The following is a 25,170-nucleotide window of genomic DNA, read 5'->3' as shown; positions in this document are numbered from 1 at the left end:
TTCCCACCTAATTGATCTAGCCACAACACTTCCACTCACCTATTAACCTTGCAATCTGTCCAGTAACAAGGATACCAGTTTCAAAAGGAATAAGTGACCAAAAAAAAAAAAAAAAAGCACCTTTTGTGCCAGAAGATACTCTTGCTTACATAGAATGCCAAAATGACAAACTCCATTTCAAGGAATCACATCTGTAGACAATTATTGCTATCACACTATCAATGATGGCCTTTTGTCCTGTAGGGTGTTTGAAGTGTACCTTTGAGAATGAGATTCTGGGAATGGAGATGAATAGATATGTGTAGTTTGTTAATAATAGGCAGACAAAAATCACAGATTTCAACAAATCCACTTAGTCTTTAAGAGTCTCATTAAGTATTAAGCAACAAACTGATGATGTTTCCCAATGTATAGCAAGACGGCAAGCTATAATAAATGAAATTTAGTATCATTTTGGTATTATGCAGTGCTGCACTCAGACTTTCATATTATGAAATGGCACTCTGCTTTTACTCATTCAACAGATTTCTACAGCTTTTCCCTTTTTCTATTTATTACCTTGATCCTGAGCTCCAATTTTTTTTTTCACAAACCAGCTACCAACAGATTGCAGAAAGACCATTTTCTGTTTCTCTGGCTTTTAGCACAATATGTCATTCTAATGCTTACTGTTCATGCTGCTCACATGGCATTTCTTAGTCACAAGGGAATATACTGGAAGATTATGGAAAAAAATAATATATAAGATACCGATACTATGCTATATATTACTGTTGATGAGGAAATGGGGTACTCCAGGTGATATTTTGAGTTAGTAGTTCTAATATTTGGGTTACAGTCTGACTCCAATCCTAATATTATCCAATTTGGAATCAGTCTGAACAAACAAAACCCTCCTCAAAATACCTTTCTCTATGTGGACCCTCCTTTCCCCTCTTCCTCCAGTTATCTGAAGCTGTATTCTGGCAGGAAGGGGACAGACAGAGTAGCGGCTGCTGGCAGCACCATGGGCACGTGAAACATGTTACCATGTGAATTCACACACATTCTGATGGAAAAACATTGCCAATATTTGCAGTATTTGGCAAACTACATTTGATTTGCTTCTCCCTACTATCTACAAGAAATGCTGGTACATATCCTTGATCTTCCCTGTAGTCATTAATCTGAAGGGCCTCAGCTGGGGATTTCAAACTGTGAAGCAGATGTCACTGATCCTTTTAAAGGGAATGAAAACTAGCCAGGATGAATACTGGTGCCATTGTTTGCTCAGCTTCCTTATTTTTGCTATTGTGCAACCATGTTATCGTCAGCCCTATAACAACTGTGTTAAAGTTGGAAGCACTGTCTGGTGAATGTACACAGGTAAAGCGACTCTCTTAGATTTGGTCTAAAAATTTTGATCAAAAACTTTTTCAATTAAAAATGGTCATTTTGGGAAAACCAGTTTTTTTTCTAGAATTACTTTAATTTTGATTTATTGATTTTTAAATTTTCCATTTTTTGCAACAGGAAGAAAACCAGAAACCAAACGTTTTCAGTTTTCAAAACAACCAAAAACTGAAAAAAATGTTTCTCTTTAAGAACAGAAAATTATACAAAAAAAATGTAAAAAAAAAAAAAGAAAAGAAAATGACAAATCTTTATTTCAAAAAATTACAAAGAAAATACTTAACATTCTCCAACTAGTTTTAATCTCTACTACCAACCATTCACATAAAAGGAAAATATTAGTTGTATGGGGACTGCAGTATGCCATTACACTAGTATAATATATTTAGAATGAAGAATTATCCATATTTACACTTGCACACAGATGCCAAAAGATCATTTAAGTTGTTGATTTCACGTAGGATCTCTGACCACAGTTACTGTTTCCAAGCAATAATTTACCAAAACATTCATGATATACCAGACACTAAAACACAATTGCTTAATTTCAGTTCAGTTTAAACTGGCCAAAGATTGTTCATTTTTTTTGCTTATCCTTGGGAGCCACAAAAGGGGGTAGAAAGAACTGGACCATACCCAGAACCTTAAGTTCAGGAAAATTTATGTTTGAAGAATGGCATGAGTCTAAGGCCTATAAGCAAATCAGAGTTGATGAAGCAAAATAAAAAGCCAATGCAATTAAGAGCACATGATGAATGTGTCTAGCCATTTAAGAAGTCCCATCTGGTTCCATAACCCCTCTCCCCTCCAAGTCTTGTAACTAAAGAATAGCATATATCCTTGACACTAATTTTGATTACAGAGTTTACACAGGAAGCATCAACTTTCTTGTAACACTTGAAAATATGCTTCCACAACCACCTGATTAACGATACTATAGTAGAATGAAAACTAACAGCTGGATTTGACATCCTACTATTGTGGCTGAACTGAAAATAGAGAATGGAATAGAATAGAATACTAGACTGTACACTAATTAATAGGACTGTAAATTCAATAATCAGACATCTGAGTTTATGTGGCCAAATACATGTTTTAATTTAAAAGTTTAAGCTGTTCAAAAATCAGCAGAGACACAAAAAAGGATACCCATTAGATCAAGATCTGACTAAAGAATGGTCTGCTACAGATAATGAAGTTATTATAAAATCATTACAAACCCTACACTGTTATGTACGCCACCATATTCATACACTTACCCTATCACTATTATTTGAGTGAGGTAAATGTCTAATTTTGTAAGAAATTAAATTTCAAGGTATAAATTGTTCTCTGGATATAAAATGGCATCAAGACCTGTATTAAAATTTCAGTTCAACAGAGTTTATCATTGTGCTGAACCTGAAAATATCAGTTCCCAACAACTTCTAACGTATATGAAATAACCACGAGTAAGGCACTCCTTCTAGTCCCTGTGTAATTTCTGTCAGGGATCACTTTGTTCTTGGAGCATGCTCAAAATGAACCTTAATACAGAATGCATGTGAGACAAATTCTACCTATGACCAGCTTCCCTGGACTCAACACCAGGTAGCTGTTATATAACATTAAGAATGAATTCACCAAGAGGTTGTCATACAGACTTATCTGGACAGGACCTTTACATACTGATTTGCTACAATTGCTCTCTCGAAGCAATGCAAGAATTATCCAGAGTATTCACACATGAGAACAGCTAGCTCAGGAGCTGAGTGAGAGATTTTATCATTGGGGAGTGTGCTAATGTTTGGCCAATCAGACACCATCTTCTTCCATCTCCTGAAACAAAGATTGTCTTGGCCAATACCTTAGATGCTGGAGTTTTGTAAGAGCTGTAATTGGCCCTTTCTCTTGTTTGCTCAAAGCCATATTTCTGAAAGCTTTTAGCAATAGCTGCTGGGCCCCCTATAACAGATTGATAAGATCAGATTGTCCAGTGTAGATATGTATCCCTTTCACCTGAAGGGAAGGATGATATGGCATTTGTGAATACATGTGGAGAAGTTATGAGTCCACAAAGGAAATACTCTGCATTGAAAATGTTTCTTGTAGCAAAAGCTAAAGTTTCTCTAGATGACTTTCCTCTATTGTATCTCCAGTAGATCTCCAGGAGTTTTGTTTTCATATTCTGAAGTTTTGGGAAGATAAAGCTGCAATAATGCATTTCAGTATTTTCACCTGGAATATTGATGATTTTAGGGACTTGCTCAGATACCTGAGATATGAAATGGGATGCATGTGATTATTCTACGAAGAACTCTTTCCAAAATATCTCTCTCGCCACAGAACCGGTTCTATCATTCCAATGTGCAAGAGATAGATTACTGCACCTTTCATCTTTTGATGCTACAAAGTTCTCACCAATAGTGTTGGTTTACTTTAATTTACTTTGGTGAAAAGATAAATTTGTCCTTGGAACAATGAGTGAATTCTATTGAATATCCTTTCCTGATTATCTCAAGCACCCATTTTCTCAGGTCATTCAATCCTAGGTGAGGGCCCATCCTGAAGCACCCATTATAAGACTGGGGAGTTATGGAAAGAGAATCAGACTTGGGAAACCCTAGATCCAGACTTGGGAAACCTAAGAATCAAGATAAGCATTTGGAGTTGAATGGGTTTCCAGAGAAGACTCCTAGATTTGGCCTTCCAATTCTCAGGAAAGACAGCAATAGCTTCTTCCTGATGTGCAGTCTCTATATTGGAACCTGAAGGAGCAGCAGCTTCAAAGGAAACACCTGCTGAGACAAGGTATTTTGAAGATTCTCTCACTGGGGAGTCTTATTCCATGGTCAAAAGCCTAAGGCTATGGCTACACTGCAATAGAAGACCTGCAGTATGGCTCTGGCTTGTCCAGATCTGTTAACTTGGGCTCACAGAGTTCAGGTTGCAGGGCTAAAAATTGCAGCATAGATGTTCGGGCGCTGAAACCCCAGAAGGACAAAGGAAGATTAGTGGGTTATAGTCTGGCACGTAAAATTGCTTGAGGTCTTTCCTTTCCTCCTGATTCAGGAGGTTGCAGTGAATCATTTGGGTGGAACTGAATTACATGTATGTTACATGCTGTTTCGCACATAAGATTTTTAATCATACAGGACCACATAAGAGACTATAGTCCAGAAAGACTACACTGTGAACAAGAAATGTACTTTTCTCACAATGAAAGTCCAACACAGAGACTACTTAGAGATTTAAGAAACAAGTCCTGAAATGTTTGAGCACGTTTTCAGTTCCTAATGCTATAGGCAATGCTATAGGGAAATAAAGGTTTAAGATTTCTTTATAAGCTTTACAATATTGGATGGTATTTAAATTCCATTTAGCTTAAACTCTGTTTGTTCTCAACACATCACATAGCAAAAAAACTCTGTGATTCTACTGAAGTCTCATTAAATTCTTCATTATATCATGTATATGAACTCCACTGAATAAACAATCAAAAATGGCATGGTATAATGCATTTTAGATGTTAGACGAAGGAAACACAATAGTCAAACCCGTAGTATGTAAGGATAAACATGCATATATGTAATTATGGTGCAATAAAAATAACATATACAACAGTAGCCAATAAAAAGTAATTTGTCAACAGTTATCACAGAAACCATGTACCTGAGATATAGTTTTGCCTATGCTTAAGATAGGAAATAACTGAAACACTTGTTGGTAGACAAGAATCTTTAAATAATCATATTACTTTATAATAAATAAGAATTAAATAGAAAAACAAATAGTTCTAGTTGTAGAATACAATTTTCAAGAGCACCTATGTGATTTAAGAGCATAAATCCCATTTTCAAAGTGGTTTAGGCACTTGGGAGCCTAAGTCCCATTGACTGTCAATTTTATTCCATATTGTTATTGAGCAGTGCTCATCAAATCAAAAATTCAATGAATTTAAACTGTTTTGGTTTGCAAATCATTAACAAACTATTTTCTAATTATGGGTTCTTGGGAACTGTTCCCTTTAAATACATTATTTGCCATTCTCAATTCATAGTTGTGGTTGGTCATGTGCTATATATTCTGCTCCCTGATTGGATGTCAAACTTTTCAATGGGAAGATAATGAATAACAACACTGAAAGAAGAATAGCAAATAGTGCACCTGATTAACAAATGCTATACACTTTTGAGATCGGGGCGCTGGAACAATTTTTATTGTGGGGGTGGTGAGAGCCATTGAACCAAACTATAAATCCTGCATATAATGGAGAAACCACTTCAAGCCACAGTGTGCTGGAGCACCCCCTAGTTCTAGCACCCATGTTTGAGATTCATGAATATTTGTATCTGCCTGAATACAAGTGATCATCAGAATACTTGCAAATAACTATTATGACAACATAAATAGACTTCAATCTTTTGGAAGAGTTTATTCATGAATCTGTTTAATTATTTCATGAGCTCAAAATGGATATTTCTATTGTACTGCGTTCCCAAAGACTTATTTTCAAACATACAGCAGAAGCAAATATGTTTGAATAATAACCTTATTTAGAAATCTGCTAAACCAGTAAAGCAATATTTACCTGCTGTCCATAACAAGCTGCCCTTTCCTGAAAGACAGGCCACAGATACTACGTCTATTTGAAAGGTAAATGCTTCCTTTAGAAGAAACAACTCCCTTCAGGGGTTCTTGTAAAGTTCCTAAACAGTATCTTCATTGTTAAATGCTCAACAGCCAGATTAGGCCAAATCAAAGCCAGGAATGATTTAACTAAACAGGAAAGAGTGCTGGGAGAGTTGTGTATGTTTTTTGTTTTCTCCTTGGACAATACATATTAAAAGTAAATAATCTATTTCAATAAAATGAAATATTCTCTTACACAAGTCCTCTCTGATTGAGCCCCATTTAGAGTATCTTGTTTGAAAGACATATAGAAGTTATAACTAAGGTCCCACATTTCATCAGATAGTACACCGATATGTAAACTGGATAGCAATGACTGCCTTCTTTACAAACTAAGTTCTTACAAGAAGAGGACATGTGTCACCCAAAAGGAAAAAAAACCTTATTCCTAGCACTCTATACATTAGCTGTCTTTCCACTGAGGCAAAATATAACAAATTGGAATGATCTAATATTATCCTCAAAGGAAAGCTCTTAGCATGTATTGGTACCTTAGGCTGAAAAGGACAAAGCAATTCCACAATTAGAGGCCTCACTCCTCTAACATGGGGACATTCAGCTGGTCTTCTAGAAACTCAGAGTTAAAATGAGCAGAGTGTTACACATTCCAAGATCCTAGCAAAAGGAGAAATGGGCCTGTCTTTGCAATACTCTGTGTGAAATTAGAACAGAAGACAAGAATACTAGCATGCAACTAAATTTGAAAACATACATATCTAATTGTTGATTATTGGTTACTGAACAACAAATAGTAATGCAACATGAAACAATGCAAATGACTTGACAGCCTTAAAATTGGTCTAAAGTCTATTCTGAATGGCATAGTTACTGCAAACTTGGTTTGTCCAGGAAGCACCAACTTACCACACACAAAAAAAAGTTTCAAAAAGGGGCATGCCCAAAAGAGACATGTTTGACAAATATATGAGTCAATCATATCAACCATAACAAAAACCAAATTCTTTAGTATATATGGTTAGTCTACTAAGTGATGGAAGGTCAGAAAATACCTCTATCCACAGTTAGTAAAATTTTAATTTTGCTGCAAGAAATTAACTGAATTAGCTAGATTCCTATCAGCTCAGCAAACCCCATCCAACATCTCCAATTTGTTTTTAAATTGCAGCTGTTGCTTATCTTTAGGAAGGGGAAGATGTGCTACATTCTAACCTGACACTGGATGTTATAGAACTCTGAGCCAATTATGTACACACCACCACTTTGAATAATAGTCATATTAGAAAGTGACACAGACGGTTTTATCCTTCTTTTGGATCATTTTCAAATTTAATTTAAAAAGTGTGGATCATGAAAGGAACAACAAAAACAAAAATTCAAGTATATTTCAATAAAGGATGTGTTTCAGGAAATCTCTGGTTTTGAAGAAGCCCCTCTATAGTTTCAAAGCATCATCTTTATTGTTAGTAATAACTGCCTCTAAGGTGATCACAGACTCTGGAGATAATCAGAGTTTCCTATCCAGAGCCCATGCCCTACACTTTGCAAGTTCAGCTCACCTGATGATTCTCCTTTTCCCAATCATGCAATCCCATGTACCTGAACATCCTCCTTGTGCCTGTGCATCTGCAACTTCAATCCTCCTCACTTTTCAGATACCATTATATCGCCTATCTGCAGCCAGGTCTTAATTTCAAACATTGTCCCTAAATTTTTAAGTTTAAAAAACAAGATATACATCTTGTTCCATATACATCGCATCATCTTAAACCCTCATCCTCCCAAGCTATTTCATCCACTTTCAGTTAACTGTCAGCCTTGCTGTCATCTCTTTTATTTAGGCTGAAAATGACAGTACTCAGGATGAGCTTCTCATCATTTGTATGTAAAGTGCTCTGCATCCCTACAGTGCTATGGGACCCAAGGCAACCCGCATGAAGAAAGTCAGGAACAGAAGCAATAGCAGAGGAGCACACCCCCCACTCCCCAACATTTCTATAAAGAGAGGCTTATTATAACCAAATGGCCACAGTGAAGCTCAGAGGTCACACTGCAGCTTCTTCAATGATGGCCACCTCCCAGCCAGGTAGCTCTGCCCACTGACCTTAGAGAGCTGATGCCCAAAAGCTTAAGTTTAATATACCACATAGAACCATAGGGTTAGAAGGGACCACAAGGGTCATTAGTTTAGTCCCAGGGCAAGATGCAGGATTTGTTGTGTCTAAATCATCCAAGACAAATGGCTATCCAGCCTCCATTTGAAAACCTCCAGTGAAGAAGCTTCCACAACCTCCTGAGGCAGTCTGTTCCATTGTCCTACTGTTCTTACAGAAAGTTTTTCCTGAGATTTAATCTAAATCTGCTTTCCCTAGTTTGAATCCATTGCTTCTTGTCCTGCCCCCTGTGGCAAAAGAGAACAACTTTTCTTCATCTTTTTAATGGCAGCCTTTCAAGTATCTGAAGACCTCTATCATATCCCCCCATTAATCTCCTCTTTTCCTGACTAAACATACTCAGTTCCTTCAGCCTTTGCTCATATGGCTTGCATTCCATCTTTCTGATCATCTTTGTCGCTCACCTCTGGATCCAAAATTGGACACAGTACTCCATCTGAGGCCTAAATCAGTACCAAGTAGAGCAATACTATCACCTCCTGTGACTTGCGTGCTATGCCTCTGTTAATGCAACCTACAACTGCATTAGCTTTTTTTGCAACAGAATTGCATTCTGACTCATTTGAGGTTGTGATCTACCACAACTCCCAGATCCTTTTCAGCAGTGCTTCTGCCAAGCCAGTTTTTCCCTATTCTATATTTGTGCATTTGATTTTTATTGCCTAAGTCTAGCATGCATCTTTGTTGAATTTCATTTTTTTTGCCTATAGCCCAGTTATCCAATTTATCAAGATCCCGCCTAATTTTAGCTCTTTCCTCCAAAGTATTGGCAACACAAGGGAAGCCCAACCAGTCAGAGAGGCTCAAGTCTGAGCTAGAGGCTCAAGAGCAAATTTTTAACAGAGAGCATAAACCCGCTACTGATACCACTGAATTTTTAGAAGGGGAGGATTCTTTCTGTGTGTTCATTTGAGATGTGATGGGAAACTGGAATTTTCATTCTGTGGAAAATTTGATATTTTGGAAAAAATTGAATTTCAAATCATAACAAAAACCAAAGTTTCAAATGTTCCGCAAAACTAAAATTCTAAAAAAAATTCAATTTGGGACCATTGAATCATTTTATTTTGATAACATTGAATAATTTTGTCTCGACAGGCAAAAACATTTCATTTTGACTTTATCATTTCAATTCATTTTGTTTCAACTTTAAAATTATATTAAAATGTTAAATACAATATACTCTAGTGGGGTTGGTAGCATCACCTGCTATTATGGTTACCCATGATAAGACCTTGTTTTGAGTTGCTTATAACTTTGCCAAACTTCAACCATTTGGGCTGACATTTTCCATTCTGGGTATCTGCCTCAGGTTGTATACTTTTGGAAAATTTCAGCCAAAACAGTTGAACCATTTCTGAGAATGTGGTTATGGAAAAATAAATTGTTTTTCAATGTAAACCCCCTCTCCCACACGCATCTCCCTCACACCTGTGATTTAGAACATTGACTTGAACAGGGCCTGCTCCAGCTTTTTTGCCGCCCCAAGCGACAAAGAAAAAAAAAAGATAAAGCTGCGATCCACGGCACTTCAGCGGCAGCTCTACCGCGCTGCTTCATTCTTCAGCGGCAATTCAGCAGCCGGTCCTTCCCTCTGAGAGGGACTTGCCACCGAATTGCCGCTGAAGACCCAGACGTGCCTTTCCCTTGGTCGCCCCAAACACCTGCTTCCTGCGCTGGTGCCTGCAGCCGGCCCTGGACTTGAAATAGGAAAGAAAGTGTCATTTGTGTCAGGAACATGCCTTGTGCTGTCTCTGTGAAAATTCACCTGAATTTTTCCAAGCTACAAGTCTTTAAAAAATTGCATTTACACACACTCAGTAGAGACTTACTAGAAATTAATAGCTAAAATTTCTGAAGGTTAGGTCCTCACAGTTCCTAGCACTGACCAGTCTGTGCATATGCCATCTCCACTGAGCAAATGAGCATGTGTCATCTCTTCACAATGCCTACATTTGACTGGACTGCATATGGCCCATCCCCATAGAGAGAGGACTGCCTGGGCAAAGTAATTATAGACCATGCATAAGCACCCAGGGGCCCAATTAAGGTGGCCCAGGCAGTCTTAATTCTGTCATTTCTGAATTTTTGAGTGCTTGACTTTGGGAGCTTAATAATGTTCTCTTGATGTATTTTTGCATATAATATTATATATCATATTAAATATAATAATATATTACTGTCATGATAATATAAGCATTGAAACAAAGTTCATCGAAATAAGACAAAATGAAACACTTTTATCTTATCAAAATGACACGCTATTAGCTTATCAAAACAAAACAATTCATTTTCAGTATTTCCCAGCAAAAAAATCATAATTCCCATACATGTTTCAATTCCAACATAATCACATTTTTTTTTAATGGAAAACTGTTCCATCAAAAAATTTTTGATCAGCTCTAGTTGTTTATTTGGAAACATATGAGCATGCATCCATGGAGCCAGGGCCGGCTCCAGCATTTCTGCTGCCCCAAACGCGCAAAAAAAAAAAAAAAAAAAAAAGCCGTGATCGGCGGCGGCAGTTCCTTGGCTCCTAGAGGGAGTGAGGGACCTGCCGCCCCCGAACTGCCACAGGTGCCGCCCCTCTCCCTTGGCCGCCCCAAGCACCTGCTTGTTAAGCTGGTGCCTGGAGCCGGCCCTGCATGGAGCACAAGTGACAATGAGAAGTAGTACGTACTGATGAAAAGTGGTCAGAGTAAAGCTGGGGATGGAGGGGAACCCACTTCAAACCAGTTTACTGGCCTCATAAACTGGTCAGAGTCAGTAAATGCTTCGACTTATAGAGAGGTGAAACTTCTCTCTCTACTCCTGCAGCTGGTCTGTATGACAGTTCATTAAAACAGTAGGCAAAGTTCAGGTATGAATGTTATGTGTGGAGAGATACTGCTGATCTGTGTCCAGCCTGCTTGACCTGATCTAAATTCTACTCTATCTGACCCGTGACCATCGTTTTAATGCCAGTCTGACAGAAATGCTGGCACACAATTTATTGATGCTTACCTTTGTTGACTTGGAGGTTTGTGGGCATTACAATTCTCCTCACCATCATTTCAGCAAGGTAGATCTGATACAAAATGTGTGTATGAGAATCTGGTCTGGCACAAAACGTTAGACAAGGAGAAAGAGAATCATCTTGGTAGCACCAGCATGATGACAGGCTGTGTATGTGCAGTATTAAAAAAAACAAAACATATTTTGTATATAGTCCTTTGCCTCCTCCAGTTTGCACAGCCGATGAATATGGACTGGATCTACTTAAGTGTGTGACCTCAGATAACGGGGACATTGTGATGGGTGGGGACATGTTTATGTGTATATCCTAATATGTACATGCCAGTCTTCATTTCTGGGAATTCCAGAACAAAAATCTAGAAAATGGACCACTTCTGTAAACATAAAATGTAATCCCATTCATGTATACCATTGTGGATGCATTCTTATTCATTTATTTTTTAAAATTTGGCTGCAAAGGTTAGACATTTCAGCCCTATAAACACATGTTGCAGACTATGTGCCTATATGTGAGCACTTGGCCAGGTGGATTTTTCTAAATAAGATATTGTTCTATTCTCACAATTCACATAAAAGAGCTCATACCATTGTGGACATTTAGAAGGCTATCCAGGAAAATATCTAACTATGCAAAAATGTCTGCTTAACGTATTGATTCATTTTAGGCCATCTTGGGAAACACAGGGCCTAAAAATATCTTACCCGTAGGCTTTATGTTCACATTTCACATGTACTGAGAGTGAATGACTGTACTAGAGGCCCTTGGTACCTGCTGCTGTAGTTTCTTTACTCAGTATTTTTCTTGGATTGGATTTGCAGCCAACTGGTTGTAATTGACCCTCTATTGGGAAAAGTTAGGATATGAACATATGCCTTTCCTTAAAAAAAAAAAAAAAAAAAAAGAAAGAAAGAGAGAGAAATACCATCAGTATTTATTTTAAGTTGCCTCCATTTCCAACTTTTCTGGCAGAAAGTCAAGCTTCTGTCATAATGCAGAACTCCATCTAAAAGCAGCTCCTGGAAAAAAAGACTATACATATACTTCAAACCTAAGTGAAATACAAAATATAATGGAGCAGTGGAGTAATTTCTGTCCTTTAGGGTAGACCGTACACCTGAGTATTACCATAAGATTGCTGCCTATGAAATGCCAGGCTGGCATTTCTCTTTAGGGCACTCATTAGTCAATTTGTCATACATCATGCAAACACAAATTACTAAATTATAACTGCGGATGTGCAAACCTCCAATGATTCTTTACCTCAGGCCAAGTATTTCCAGGCTAAACAAACTCGACACCAGGCTTAAACAGCAACAGCGACAATCCCACAATGATCTCAATAGGAGTTAGCTGCTGTACTATGTGAAAATATGCAAATTCTACCTAGTTTTCCATGTATGCCAAAATGAAATTTTTATTTTTGTTAAACTTTTACACAGAAAAAAGATAAAACCCAATCAATATTATTCTCTGTTTACATTAATTAACCTCTTTACCCTAGCCTGTACAGTAAGCTTTAATACATGCAACTGAAAATGGCTATTGTCTTGTCTCAGTTGGTGAGGTCACATCAACACTTATTTCATTCTGATTTTAAGCAGGTAAAGTGAGCCTTCCCCTGAGTTCTGCAATTTCATGCTCAACGGACTGAGTGCCCTCTGCACCTCCCAAAACCTGAATACAAACTGGCAGGGGTCATTCTATTAGACAGCTTCAGGTTTCTCTTGAAGTTGGTGTCAGAAAGTTAAATGCTTCTGAAGTGTATTTTAAAATTATTTTCTTAATACAAAAATAATTATTTTAGCACCTTTACTGTGAGGCTATCAGAATGTTTCAGAGTGTTGATTCATGCTGGAGCATTGATCCAATACTCAGAGGGCAGACTATCACCTTCTGAATCACCAACAGCATTTCTTGCAGCACCCACGTGTCCCTTGAAAGTAATTAATTAGAGTATTAACCCAGCATGATCCTGCTTAGTGTAGCACATTGCTGCTACATGAAAGAGAATATCTGTCATAACTTACTGGTAACATTGTACAGAACTAGGGTAGTCTAACAATGTGGTAGTAAATAAAAGACAGCCATTTTTACTCATTTCAGGGTCTATCCAGCTGGAAATATTTTCTATTTTCAAGGCTACAAATGGCTGCTCAGCAACTAATTTATCCAGGGGAAAGTTCAGCCCATTGCAGCAGGCTGATAAAAGGAAAAGAACCCTATTTCCACAGCAGGTAGTTATGGAGCAGAGCCCACGTACTGTAAATGAGCTTCCTACCTCCTGCACAACTGCAACTCCCTGTGCTGCAGTCATCTGTCTGTTTCTGTCTTTCCATTCTCCACTACTCAAGCTATGCAACCTGCAGGAGTTATGACAGAACTAGGACTAATATAACCCTGTAGGTGACCCCCATCATGGGGGGTGAGGGCAGAGGGAAACAGACAACATCTGGTCAATTTTGTTTTAATGCATCAGTCAGTCATGGAAGTACTTGCTCCCCTAATTGTTGTTGGGAGGCTAGGGATGGCCTCAGCATTGACAAAATTCCCGTGAGGCGGATTGCCATATATGGTGTCTGTGACTCCACCCCTGTAAGAACAGGCATAGAAAGCCATACAATACCAATTTAGGTATTACGCATCTGCTACTGATGGAGAAACAACTTCCTGAAGGAGGAGTCTTCTCCACAATCTCAATCCTTCATGGAGACTGTTTTAATCTAGAAAGAGTGTCCTACATGGACATTTTAACCTTAGATATACTATAAAAACACCAACTATATAAACTCGTCCCAAATGGCTCTTCTGATCACTCTTTACAGTGTAGGTAGCTTGGGGCAAACAGAAGAATGTTAGATTATACAGAATGAGAAAATGTCTCTTTTTTTAAGAGCAGAAACTTAAACCCCTTGCCTGTAACAAATTATGGCCTTAAATCCATGGAAGAGGTTATAAGAGCTATGTTATCGAAGCTGGAATCATCAAGAAATATCAGAAGACACAGTGTTTAAGTATAAGTCTAATTACTGCAATCATTTCTTTTTTTGCTTCCTTTACATAGATCCACTTAATCCCATCTCTTAGTGTGGGCAAAAGCTGACAGTTGCATGACAAGGAATGTTTCCCTTTATAAAGCCTACTTCCTCTCTATGTAGTTTTAGCCTAATTGAAATGTTTCCTATTAAGCTCAATCAAGGCAGCAACTATCTAATTACTCACTTATGCTTTTCCAGCCAAAAACTGCCCAAACAAGCATATTAGATTGGCTGGATACATATTTATTATTGTTTTTACATGTGTCTGTCTGGCTTTAAGCAACAATCAAACTTCTTTTATAGTTCTCTTTTTGTGCTATCCCTAATTCATTTTGCTGTTATTTTCTACCCCCGCAAAAAAGTGCAAATCACCCTATAAATAGAATGAGGCTGTGTCTAGAAAGTGTATAGTAGATAGGGGATCCTTTTAAAAATATGCTATTACTACAAAAGATAACAAAATATAGCAAATAAATTACAAACACAGCCCAGATCTAGAAAACACTTACTCATACGAGTAAGGATTTGCAAGATTGGACCCATATGGGAACCTACATAGGAAACCTTTAGATCTTTGTAAATTTATTAATTTTTTTTATTTAAATATTACAGAAAAGATTGGGCTCAACTCAGAGAGTAATTTTACAGGATCTTTAAAAAAAAAAAATACATAGCCCGCATGTCCTGATTTGTTCTTTAAACAAATCCCTCAAATCAAAATGCTCAACACCACAGGTGGTCTGTATTGTGTGTTTATATAAATTAGTGGCATCTCTCATTAAAAGAGAATTTTAGAGTAACTGAACCTATCAGCCATGATTAATTTCATATTGATAGGCGCTACAATAAAGTACAGAGATTACTGTATATATGAAACACTGGTAAACTGTATTCCTCAGAAGACAGAAAATGTCTCACTTGTTAATGCTTTGTTTAGAAAGGGTAATATCTTTATTTTGTTTCAAAGTGTTTAGTTGCTTTTATATTAACTATAGTGACAATTATCCTTGTATTAAAATGTATTTTCATTGACCTTAATATACAATATGTAATCCTTGAAATTAAGATGTATTGATGTAGCCTACATTTTCAAAAGTGACTAATGATTTTGGATGCCTTTATTTTCAGGTTCCCAACCTGAGCTGCTTTAAAGTATTTGGATTTTCAGAATTGGTGAAAACCTGTGCTCTGAAACTGACGCTGCTTTAAGATATCTCAAGGTGTGCACCCAGAAACTGAGGTACCCACCAACCACTTCGGGAAAATTTAGGCCATAATATTTATTCCCCCAGTGTGCAAACATCTTTGCTACTATCAAAGCTAATTATCAACATGACTTCGGAGACTGATTGTAATGCTGGAATATGACTGTCTGGTTGGGCCACTTGGGAGATATCCTACCTACAAAATACAGTATTATATCACCTCTCTGATCTTCATATCAATCATTTCTGTAAGTAGTATCTATACACCTACTATGTAAATGAGATGGATGCAGGGAGACAAGGATAAATCCTGTTGTGTGTGACACTGCTATATCAGATGGGCAAAGAGCGCATAAAGAGCTTCTTTTCCTCCCTTAAGGCCTGATCAAAAGTGCATTGAAGACAACTGAAGAACCCCCATCGACTTCAATGGCTTTGGATTGACCCATAAGCAATTGGGCAGGATCTCTCCATAGCATTTGAGAGCACCAGGAAAAAGGGAAGGCTAATACGCCAGCCCACTTTCCATTTCTACAAGGTGGCATGGTCTGTATTATAGAGCCCCTCTCTCCCCCACAGAAATTGTTAGCTATTGTTGTCTTCCCCAGCCAGCTCAGAGAAAGCTTGCCCTGGCCTGTAGAATTTCTCTAACAGAGATCTGACTGGAGAGCATCTTTTCTCCTTCTCACTGCACTGGCCAGGTTTAGACTAAGCCCATTGTGAAAATAAAATTTTCCAGTATTTTTTTAAAGGCACATTATGCGCTTTAGCAACAAAGACTGTTTAAAAGCTATTGGGGATTTTGATTAATTGTTTTAAACAGGAGGAGTAAAAGGAGTAAGATAAATGAACATTCAAGGAAACAAAACTAGAAAAAGTCCCCCAAATGAAGCATATGTGTCAGGCTGCAATAGCTAACTTTTTCAACTTGCCAGGCCATGCTTTTAGAATTATGATCACATTATCCCCTGTGTAGGAAAGCATGCTCACTTACATGTACAGCGGCTTTAAAGCACACACATACACAAGCAGTCTGGGAAAGCTTAATAGTAATGCTCTTCACTGGCACACAGCAGACCTAGCTTTAATTCCTGGTCCCAGGACAGTTGGGACAACAGAGATACGAACTGTCATTCATCATACAGTTGATCTTGATTAACATAAAGACTGTAGTCCTAATTAAAATGCTGTGAACATTCTTCTGTTTCTTACTTTTAAAGTGAGAATAGTCAGTTTTAGGTAAGAGCTTATTTTACAAATAGTAAGTAATGTCAGAGCTATGTTGACATAATTAGGATGCACTTGGATGCCTAAACAGTATTTCATAATTCATTAAATGTTCTATTTTCCTCCATACCTAACTAACTACAATGCTTTTTTATATAATCAACAAAAATACAGCTGTCTGGGGTTTTTGCAGGATATATGGATGTAGCACAGGCTCACACCCCATATATATATGGAGGTGGTATCCAGGTGAAAAATTGAAGAGGAATTTGATACTCATGACTGCATCACCTGCCCACTAATCCATCTCCCCAGGAGATATTCTATCATTCCAACCCCCCTGAGCAATTACAAACACCTGCCATTAATAAATATTAATCTAACAGATATATTTCCTCCTCCCTCCCCCACCTCCATGTAGTTTATCCACAAAAATCACCCATGCCAGAATTCCTTACTCCACAATATTTATGTATTTATTTTTATTTATTTTTTTTATTTATAATAATAATTAATGGAGATATCCCATTTCCTAGAACTGGAAGGGACCTTGAAAGGTCATTGAGTCCAGCCCCCTGCCTTCACTAGCAGGACCAAGTAACTGATTTTGCCCCAGATCCCCAAGTGGCCCCCTCAAGGATTGAACTCACAACCCTGGGTTTAGCAGGCCAATGCTCAAACCACTGAGCTATCCTTCCCCCAAAATTCCAAAATGAGCAAAACTGAGTTTAGTAATAATCACTCATTGATGTATTATCCAATCAAGATTTTTAAATTTAATTCTGGATATATACCTCAGTGCTGACTATTTAAATACTTTACACTTTATTCTGAATGGACAATTAGAGACCGTTTAAAATGGGGCAGTGTGGTTTTTAACCTTTATATAACGTAAAAATGACCATGGAGATCTTGTTCAAACGTTCACATGACGTGAATCATTCACTTTTTTTTGCTGGATGGGAAATAGTTTTCCTGCCCCATAAAAATTTTTCAGATTTTGAAAATTTTCCCCATCCAGACTTAATCCAAAAAGTCAAAATCATAACATTTTTTGTGAATTGGTAACCCAAAGAAAATTTCTGATCAAATCAATCAAATCAATGTTTGGTTTTGCTAATTTCAAAAATGTTTCATATTGATTTCAACATTTTAACTTTTTAAAAAAAATGTTTTAATATAAATTAATTAAAAGTGCAAAACAAAACAAACAAAAAAAAACATTTGAAACCAAAGGATAAAAATTTTTAGAAAATTTAGAAATTTATTTAGAAAATTTATTTAGAAAATATTAAAACTAGACATTTTGATAATTTTGAAACTTTCTTTTAAAAATTTTTTTGAATTGGGAGATTTGTCAAAACCAACCTTTTCCCATGAACCATTTCAGTTTTAACAAATCAGCATTTTCAGTTCCTGACCAGGCCTTGTTCCTGCCAGGAAATTGTTATTATGAGAAGTTCTTAACCTCAAAAAGCATTCAGAGATTCAGAGTTCCTATTACGAAAAAAAAAAAAATGAATTTCATATCACCACACAAGAAGCACAGGAGAGTGCTCTAACCATTAAAGGCCTTTCATTTAAACACAGAACATACAGGGACTTCGACTAAAGATCACAATTAGAGTCACATAAGGATAGGAATAGCTATTGTGAAACATATGAAGTGTACAGTCCATTCGGTTCCTTAGCAAAACCTTAAAATAAACATGTTCATGTGCCTTGGCCATAATGGGCCTGTCTTGAACAAAGAAAACAAGGTTCCCATTACAGTCAATGAGAGTTTGGCAGGCAGAGAAACAGAATCAGGCCCACTATCTATAACCCAAACTTCAGAGAGAATATTATTTGGACAATATGAATAATAATACATTTCAACACTTAGCATAAAAATAGTTTGGGATAATTTTGCTCATGTTGAATACTATCCTACACCATGAGTACATCCATTGAAGTCAATAGGACTTTTTGTGGAGTAAGGAACTGCTCAGCCTGACCATAGGTATCTGAATCTGGCCATAATATCTTACTTTATCGGTAAAAAATAAGTGCATCATTTTATGATGGAGTTTGCTACATATTAAAGCGCCAATCCTGCAATGTCTGAGTAATTCAACCATAAGAGTGGTCCCACTGAATTCAAGTGGTTGAACCATCAGAAGCAGTATGATTTAGTGGACAGAGCACTGGACTTGGCATTAGAAGATCTAGGTTCTATTCCTGGCTGTGTGTGTGTGTGTATTACTTCACTTCAGTTTTCCCTCCCACCTTTAGTTTATCTTGTTTATTTAGCTTGTAAACTCTTCAGGGCAGGGATTGTCTCTTGCTATGTGTCGGTGTAGCACCCATCACAATGCATCTTGGTTTGGGCCTCTGGTTGTTACTACAATACAAATAAAAAATAATAATCAGAGCCTAAAATAGGTCACCAAAAAACCCAACTACATCTAGCTTGAGCAATGCAAGATATCTATCTGTTTTGTTTGCTCCTCTATTTTCTTTTGTCTTCTTAAGAATCTGTATTTTCCAGGGCAGTGAAACAGATACTGTATCTGGAAACTCATAAATACTTACAACTTTTTAGATTATAAAATTTAATGTGTGAAAACCATTAATAAGGCTATTATTTATTCAAGGATAAAGATTACTTTGAATTATGAAATAAATGTCAGTCCTGTCCCAAAATTATAAATACTTGGAAAATTGTCTGGTTTAAGCTTGTTAAAAGTTTAGAAGAAAATACAATCCAAAACACAACATTATATCCCTGTGTTCTATGATGATATTGTCATTGTTAAGGCATTACTAAAATAGCTGAATCGGAATCCTGTTTTTATGGCACACATTAATACTTAGAGATTTTAATGAATTTAATTAGGGCCAATAGCTACAGTAATACACAAAGTAGTATTAATTAATCCTTAAAAATCCTCTGTACTGCAAAACATGTGCAAAAGAAATAAAACTACAATCTTTATTAGAAGTAGCTATTGATCATTCATTTTTCTTGAGACACCATTAAAATCAAAGTGGAAATGAAAATAGTGTAAAGGAAAAGGTCTAGAAAAATTTAAATCCTTAAAGTCTTTAAGTCATTATGAAGTCAAGAAGCCAGGTGGGGATTGAGAGCATTAAGAAAGAACAGTGAAAAATCCCAACTGTTCATACAAAATAAAAGAATGAATACAACATATGTAAAACGTATATATTTTTGCATCCAGGGAGCACTGTTGCAATTATTGCTCTTCTGTCTGATTAGTAAACTGCTCACTAGTAAGAACAGTAAAGGGCTGGAAAGCATGATTTGTGCAATTTATCACACTGACTTTCAAGAAAAACATGATGTCAGAATCTTGATTGTAGGTGGTCTTTGAAGGCAATATGCCGATTTCATATAACACAGATTCAATTTAAAATGTATGTAGAAACAGATAATACATATGCAAAGCACAAACCACAACACATTACTGATGTACATAGATATGTAACTAGCACAAATTCCTCAAAATTAAAGGTTAAATTGCTCCCAGAGGAAGCATTGTCTAGCCAGTCCCACAGTCATATAATCACATGAGAGACCCAAAGGCAATTCAAAGCCATCAGGAGACCAGCCTGTGGGATCCACCAAGAAGCTAGATGTTACTGCTTTAAAAAAAATTCTAATCTGTATTGCTATAGGTGCCAAAAGTTAAGCTGAAAGATGAGGTGGCATATCATCATAGATAGAGCTGGCAGACACCTATGAAGGTCTAGCTCCTTTGTCAATAAGGGATTATTTCCTATTGTCCTAATCTTTCTTCTTTCATTACACATGGGACATTATTGCACTTTGTTGATCTTACTAGGTGAAAGATTTTCCTAATTCTCAGCCCATGTATTCTCTTCCTTAATTTCATCTCATCTCTTTACTTATAACTATCTTAAAAATTCTTCTCCCTCCTTGGTGTTCAGATCTTAAAAAGCCTGCTTGCCTTACGCACATGCGTAGCTTAATCATAGGGCTGATTGCAATGGGGCTGTTCATATAAGGAGAGCAGGATTTGGGCCATGGTAGGTATTTTTCAGGCACTTTTAACAGTTCGGGTAGTTTAAGCCTATACTAAGATTGTTTCTCTATTAGTGTGGAGTGAATGGGAACATTTTCTGTGCAACTGCAAGGTTTGCTAGACACTGTTTGGGGGAAGGAAAAATATTTGGTGGTAACAGTGGTATATGCTGAAAGACCATACACAGTATGAGCTTACCTAACCCGGTGTCTATTCCTGAGGTAAATATGTACAATAGTTATAGAGCAAGAGGTCAAGTACAGAAGGACTCCATTCCAGTTCTGACAAGCTGGTCCCAAAGATATGCAAACACACTGCAAAGAAAACTCCACAAAACATGTATTGGAGTTCCAAAAGTTCTTTAGTGGCTTTGCATTCAACTTGGCATAGGAGCTTCACTCTTCTTTGCCAGATTGTTTTTCCACCAGTGCTTATAAAAACATTGCTCCCAGAGACATTTTTTCCTCCACTGCTGTCCTATTCACTTACTTGGCCATATATTCAATGCACCACTCTTTCCATGTCACGTGGGCCTCTTAAAACACCTACTCCTCTCATAAGGATTCATTACTGGGGTTCATTATAAAGTCATATTTTCTTATGTATTAGCCTAAATGTGAATATTTATCCATTAATACAGTAAATGCCAAGGTATATTAAAATGCGATAACTGAAACTGTAAACACACAGATGAAGTAACTGATGAGGTAATTATGTATTCGGATATAATTTCAGCTGTGTCTAGAAAAAAATTTCAACTGACAAATATGATTTAAAAGGGACTTTCACAGAGGCAGTAAGGATGAGAGCCCTCAATTCCCATGAACTTTAATGACAGTTGAAGATCCTCAATCTCTTGGATCTTTCTAGCTATTTAGGTAGCTGAAATGAGCTCATCACTGTGGTAACTGAGTACTAACAAACTTATATAAAGATACAAGCAGTATCTGTGAGAAGTAGGTAGTATACATTATCCTGACTGGATGGAAAGGCAGAGTATGAGATGTTATGTGGCTTTCCCACAGAAGAAATTAGTGTCTGAGCTAGGTTTAAAACTTAGGATCATTAGCTCCTAGTCCTGCATTCACACCACCACAATAGGCTCTTGTTAACTTATCAGTTTGTTTGTTTTTGTTTTTTAACATCTCATGGAAGTGTAATTCTTCATTCATATTTCTGACAGTTCATCCAAAAATGACTAGAGAAATTATCATCCATTATGTTTGTTCAGCCCAAAAAGGTCTGATCAGCATAAAAAATATTGTCAGTACCACCTCCTTTTCCAAAAATTGTGACATGATACTTAGCAGCTTAATGAGCACACACAGCACGTATATCAAAATTACCTTAAAATAATTAAGATTCAGCTCTCTTTTCATCTTTATCTCCCTGGGCCCTGGTCCTGCAAAGACACATACATGTGCTTAACATTAAACACATGAGTAGGCCCATTGATATCAGTGTGCCTACTCACACACATAAGTTTCTGCAAGATCAGCTGCTTGGTGCCTACACACTGAACAACCTTAAACCAGTATTTGATTTCACATATAATATGTATTCTAACTGCCAGATTAAATGTGGGGGGGAGGGGGTGGGAGGAGGGGTGAGAATTAAAGCAAACCTATGAACCATTCTTTTTATGCTTTGGTTTTAAAAAAAGAAGAGATACATATAAAGTCAACATTTCATTAATAAGAATAATATATACATGCATACAAATGTGCACACGTGTATATTTATTTTTAAATTTATTTTTACTTCTTGTGATTTATAAAATATAAAAATATATCCATCCACTATTATGGTAGTATGTAACATTAGTTAAAACAACAACAATACAACAAAAGCAAAACCAGCATCTCCACACCTCCCCCACAAAAATGCCCCCAAAACTCCATTAGCGAAACTCCACTCTCAACACAACAGGTGGGATTTTTTCCACTAAATGTTCATATATCTCTCTGTATACCACTAAACCTCTATAGATCAACACACACACACACAAAATACATACTTGCACTTACAGCTGCTTTAGGATGCTTTGAGCACACTTCATTAGGAGATGAGATGTGTACCAAAGCACACTGCAAATCAGCTCATCATTGAAGCTCAGCAACATTAATCTATAACAATATAACTCATAACAACTCAGTGCATCAATACACAATAGAAATATTATTAAACACATTTGTACTGTATTAGGATTTTTTTAGTTGTTTGTTTTTCCAGATACAGAAAAGTTGTTGTATTACAATATAATTAAGACAATCTTCCAAGTTGCCAGGGTGCTGCAACACAGAGCATTGCAGCACCTAATTTTTAGGCACCTTGCCACCCAGTGGAATCCATAGCCCTGAGTTGGGAGCCTAAGCTCCCTATACAATGCATGAGAAGAGTTAGGTGTCTAAGAAGGGGACCCAGAAGAGTCAGTATGCTGAGCAGTGAGCCCTCTAAGATAACCAGTAGGAAGTGCTGTGGAGAGGGATTTAGGTCATAGGAAGGTGCTTATCTCTGCTTGAGATTCTTAGTTATGAGTACTCACCTGGAATTATGCACCATAAGGCATTTCTTGCAATGAAACGCCTGAGGAGATGGTGGTGCCCCTTAAATCTTTTTAAATATGCATGGACAAGGGGGACTGAAACCTGGGTTTCCCACCTGCTAGCTGAATGCTCTAACCACCGGGTTATACGGTTATATTCATATAGTTTCTTACATTAAATAGACAATGGACCAAAATGGCACAGCTTCAACAACAAAGAGAGACTTACCCACAATATCCCATGATCCAGTGGTTAGGGCAGTCTCCTGAGACATGAGAGACCCAAGTGCAAATCCCGTGTCCACATCAGGCAGAGGGGGGAATTGAACCTATGTCTCGCACATCCTGGGTGAGTGCTCTAACCACTAGACTAAAAGTTACAAGCAGGGGGCACTGCTGTCACTGCCATCTATTTTGTGGGGGGTTTGGTGTGCTCTCAGAAGGCCTATTGGATCAGGCCCTGCAGGTGAAAAAAAAAGAGGAGCAATGCCTAGTGTGAGGATCCCACAGGGGTGCTTGGGTGCCTAAATGAGGTGACTGTGTGCACGTCCACCACCAGAAACTTAGATGCCTAGGGGACTTTATAGTGGAAATGTAGGTACCTACAGAGTTAACCGGCAGCTGAGTGGTAGTTTTGAGGCTCTCAGTGGTACATAAGTTTTGGAGTTAGGCACCGAAGTCCTTTTATGGCTCTAGCCTTCAAATGTTGAACAGCTACTGAACTGTGCTGAGAGGTTATAAATGTTGGGCAACAGTCTAGTGAAACAGTTAAGAAAGACACGTCCCACAAACTTATAAGCTGAAGAGTTTGACTTCTCCATATACTAAATAAAGGACATCAAAACTTCAAAATACTTGTGCACCTTTTGTTTCTTTATTTTCTCAAAATTATCACATCTACCAGTCCTTATCCCTTAACATTTCCTTAATGAGACAAGGAACATATCTGAGAGCTCTGACTCAAAGTCCTGTGTCGCTGTGTGAACCAACAGAAGAGATTTTATTTAAAAATTTGGAATAAACTCTTAATATAATAAAAACTAAAACCATTAAGAGTCACATTATTTTTTTAAAAGGGCCTAAATTGTTTATAGGGAATACACATGTTGAGGTATGAAAAGGAAATTATGTGAGTTTTTTACCCCCTGGTTCCCAGTTTTGCATGTATAATTTAGATGTCAAAAAATTGGCCATATATATTTTGCACACTGAATTGTATGAAGAAAAAAAGTTTTCAAATACATTATATTATATTTATGTGCAAAAATAATTACATGAGTCAATATTTAAATATTCTAGGTTACAACAGATTGATGAACACCACAGTTTCAAGAAAAAAATATCTCTCTCTTGTTCGTATGTTCTAGCCACCAGTCCTCACAACATTGAATTAGCTTGCTGTAATGAAATAGACTCGTTTGAACAAGCTGCTTTGAACTCCTGCTGCCCCAATTCCTTCACCGACTTCCATTCTAATACTGGGGATAGCCACAAACTGGGAATTGAAGGAATACAGTATTTTTCAGCCACATCCATTCCTGCCCTATATACCAGGAGCTGCAAGTGTGGTTGCAATGGGAACTGCCTTCTACAAATAATTTAAATAATTAAGCTGTATGAATATAAGGGTCAAATTATCATTATAGCTCAACAGATAATACAGTAATGGGGCCATACAACTTCATAGATTATATAGAGCAAAAGGTAGTTTAATACAGATATTGTAACGGGATTCCCCCATCCTCACTAGCTGGGTTGTGCATAGGTTTGGCATATTTTGGGGGTGACACCACCTGTTGCCAGCTCTAGGGAAGATAGGTTTCAGAGTAGCAGCCGTGTTAGTCTGTATCCGCAAAAAGAACAGGAGTACTTGTGGCACCTTAGAGACTAACAAATTTATT

General features: G+C 37.2%; 1 protein-coding gene across 4 annotated transcripts in view; it reads right to left on the bottom strand.

Moving 5' to 3' along the window:
- The window catches only part of SLC25A21 (solute carrier family 25 member 21), a 369,071-nt gene that overhangs the window by 241,411 nt on the left and 102,490 nt on the right, over nt 1–25,170 (bottom strand). The gene's annotated exons all lie outside the window — the stretch shown is intronic.

Source organism: Trachemys scripta, chromosome 4 (assembly GCF_013100865.1).
Source record: "Trachemys scripta elegans isolate TJP31775 chromosome 4, CAS_Tse_1.0, whole genome shotgun sequence".
NCBI classification, from domain to species: Eukaryota; Metazoa; Chordata; order Testudines; family Emydidae; genus Trachemys; species Trachemys scripta.
Note: the sequence above shows the minus strand (reverse complement) of the source record. Positions and strands in the feature narration are given on the sequence as shown.